The sequence below is a fragment of the Aulostomus chinensis genome, chromosome 16, assembly GCF_037954235.1.
Source record: "Aulostomus chinensis isolate RoL2024-O1b breed Wild chromosome 16, RoL_Achi_v1.0, whole genome shotgun sequence".
Classification (NCBI taxonomy): Eukaryota; Metazoa; Chordata; class Actinopteri; order Syngnathiformes; family Aulostomidae; genus Aulostomus; species Aulostomus chinensis.
The window spans coordinates 27,570,519-27,574,156 of record NC_141335.1 but is presented as its reverse complement, the minus strand read 5'-3'; the positions used below and the strand labels follow the sequence as shown (position 1 = coordinate 27,574,156).

The 3,638-nt window shown below is 39.8% G+C and overlaps 1 long non-coding RNA gene across 1 annotated transcript; it reads right to left on the bottom strand.

The window, feature by feature from the left end:
* Positions 1–1,940: 1,940 nt before the first annotated feature.
* LOC147248040 (uncharacterized) lies at positions 1,941–2,998 on the bottom strand. Its single transcript, XR_015109546.1, has 3 exons — positions 2,949–2,998; positions 2,698–2,806; positions 1,941–2,607 (listed from the first exon to the last, which is right to left on the bottom strand). It is a non-coding gene; the product is annotated as an uncharacterized LOC147248040 (long non-coding RNA).
* Between the last annotated feature and the right edge of the window lie 640 nt (positions 2,999–3,638).

Sequence of the window (3,638 nt, the reverse complement as noted above, 5' to 3'; positions counted from 1 at the left end):
AATGCCCACTTGCCATGATGTGGGACTTACAAGCCTCCATGTCAAATAATATCCATAGCATCACCGTTATAATTACAATTCACAGTTATTTAGCCTCCTCTGCGCAGCACAGGTGAATGCCCACATCACCACAGGTGGGACTTAGAGTCTAAAGTCAGCAATTCGTTTCTCAACAGGTCCAACTTGTAAAACAAACAAAAAAGAGCTCACAATAAATCACACAAATACACAAATCCTCCATTATTATTATTACGGGATTAAAAGATTGGCACGGCGGCCTATTATTAGACGGTATGCTCACCATTTAGTTGTCCAAGACACCCCACATCACGTTAGACCCGGCTTGGCTAGCTGGAGGTGAACCAGGCTCGCGGTGGCGGCGCGAGCCTCCTGCCCCGGCTTGGCTAGCTGGAAGTGAACCAGGCTAGCTGGAGCTGAACCAGGATAGCTTGAGGTGAACCAGGTTAGCTGGAGGTGAACCAGGCTAGCTGGAGGTGAACCAGGCTCGCTGTGGCGGCGCTAGCCTCCTGGTGCAGCCGATTTTGATCGTCAACATGACCAATGCAGCTGCCCTCCTCGCCGCTTGTGGAGGCTTTTCTGACTCGTTTTAAGCCTCATGCGACTCCTCCTTCTTTTTGAAAAAACAGCAAATTCAACTGTCTTTTCGACATGTTGACGTTGAAACAGTAACTGTTTATTTCCTCTCTGCTTGCTCCTCAGAGGCGGCGAATTTCGAAAGGTTATTTGTTTGTGTCAGGGGCGTGGTTTGTTGGCGTCAGTGCATCAACAGATCTCCGACGCTTTCAAATGACGTTGAATCTTAATAAACAACATGGAATTCTAAGGATTTGGTCTCTAAATTTATCTATGCACATTATTGTTGTATTTTAAACATTTTTAAAACGTTTTCATATTTTCTTTTCATACAAGAGGTACCGGATCTGCCCAAATAAGTACCGGAACACAGGGAGGCCAAAATTCAGAGGTGCCGGAACAAGTTCCAGCAGGATCCGGCTCAAATTAACCCCTGATTTACTGCTGTGGCATGTTCTCTGTTTGCATTCATAGATGGTGTTGTTTCAAGAATAGGGACTGAGATGTTACGCTCAACAGCCACATTGCCTTCGATCTGGTTGTATGTTCGTACACGAGCTGCAGCCACATTAATATCCATTTGCACCTGCAGCATTTTTAGCTTTTTCTCCTCTTTTAATTTCATGTCAACTTCAGCTTCCCTTTGCTTCATTTGGACCATCATTTGTGATTCATGCAGTTTCCAATCATTCTCTAGCTTAATGAGTTTAGTTTGTTGGACTTGTATTTCCTGCATGGACTTTACTTTTTCTAATTTGGCTGTAAGATCCGCTTCTGCATCTGCTCCCTTACTTGAAGCTTTGGAGATGGCTGACAAATTGTCCAAGCCTTCAGAGAGGACACTTTCAACGCTTGCGTCACCGAAAACTGAAACATATTCGTCGCGGTTTAAAGTCATTCGCATTCTTTCCTTTTCAACTTCAGCTTTAAAGGTCATTTTATCTGGACCCACTTCCAGTCGTTTATTTACAAGATCACATATTTCTGTTGTGAGTGTATAACTGGACAATAGTTATCAGTATTTAGAAAATTGCGTTGAAGCGGCTCATAGTTTTGACTTACATGATCATATCCACTTTGAATTTGTTTGTTTATGTCCTCCAAATCCTCTGTTCAACAAAATTTCAAGTCTTGATCTAAATTCTCTGGCTATCATCTTCCAAGATTCATAACCCTTAAGAAAAGCCTTTAGGTGCCTTTTAGCGGCTTCATCTCACATTTGTTTCCCTTTCTCTGTAAGCTGCCGTTCACGAACAGGCCAACTGGGAAAGTCCACTTGATTGTCACAGGGCCTTTCATTCCCCTTTCCCAAAGAGAGTTCTTCAGGATTTGAATCTTTGTCATGAAAGGGATTATCTTTTTCTCCTGGTACTGACATTTTACACAAATTTATGCCTGACTGAATTTGTATTATTTAAACTTAAAGTCGCTGCTTGTAAAATGCTATGCAATAGCCAGGCTATGCCTCAAGTTTAATGTCAATCTCCCCAAACGACTATGAAAAGGGTCAAATGTTCCAACAAATTGGCTACAGACAAACCTTCAATAAGAACTAAACAAGATTATTCAAGTTTCAAATGAGGCTTTGCTCCAAACCTGCAGTTTAGTTTAAACCAGTCAGCATTAGATTTAACACAAACCTTTAACATTGCTATTGATCATTCAACATTTTATGCACAACTGCTTTACTACATTTCACAAACAATTAAACCAAAAAAAAAAAAAGAAGACTTAACTCCATCAAACATCACCATATGCAGCAACTCAATTCGTCTTGGAACAATAAAATCAACAGTTCGGTTCATGAATGAAGAAATTTACTGCAGTCTCTCACTGCACCCGTAATCCTGCGCTTTAATCATTGTCAGTGTTCATCTTGCCTGTAAGTGTGGACCAAAAAGGAGCAGGCATGCAGACTGCGAGGGCAGCGGCGTGTGGCAGAGCAGCGTAGCAGCTGACCCAGAAGTAGCGTGGAGTGTCACTGTTACAGCCCTTGGCGATTCGTGAGCTCGTCTGAAAAAACAACCACATACAAAATAAAGATCAAATACAATTCCACAGTAAATTCATAAATGTAACAATATTAAAACATTCTGCGCATACCTCGCTGCGCTCTCCATGGAATGTAAATAAATCCATGAATGAATTGCGTGCTCCGGTGATAATCAAACCCGCTCATGGATGAAACGTCATATCCTTGCCCCAAGACAACCTTCAAACAAAGGAGTGCTGGCACAACATCCACCTTGTCTCACACCAATAGGACTTGAACTCCAAAACGGGCAAACTCCAACAACAACCAAAAAACAAAAAACAAAATGTTGCCAAACCCTCACAAACAAAGATAATCTTACCAGGCCTGAGCGATGCAGCACCCAGCTGCTGCTGCCTTCATGGCTGTATTAACTGCAGCTCTGACCCGACAGGAAATACTTAAATTTTCGAGCACAAATAACGTTCGGGCCAGTTAATATTTTCAAAAATTTTATTTGGTTTGATGTCATACAGGAAATAAGGACAGTGGAAAGACTGACGTGTGTGCAGGGTTTGAGGTATGATCTGTTTGAGAAAAGATGGCAGAAATGGACGATTTATCAAAAGAAAATAGGACATTGACTCACTTGTGGTGTCTGCAATTAAGAATAATGCAACTATGATAAATTTTATTTGATTTCCTGAATTTATGTTATTGATAACATTAGGTCATCACACAGGCTCTATTCTGTTTGTTCTTTTTTACTTTATTTTATTTATTTTATATATATATATATATATATATATATATATATATTCTTTTTATTTCTTTTTCCTTCACAACTTGGCCTACATACTTATATGTGTACATTGTGATTGACATGTACAGTTGTGATTTTTGTCTTTTTTCTGTAAAATTCAATAAAAACTTAAGTGACAAAAAAATATATTTTCAAAAAAAGTAAACGAATTCATCACGTACAAACAAGCAAAACAACAAAAGAAGGCTGTACAACAATCCAAAGAAAAAAATGTACCCTTTCATTTTTCCCTTTTAATTTTTTTTTCCA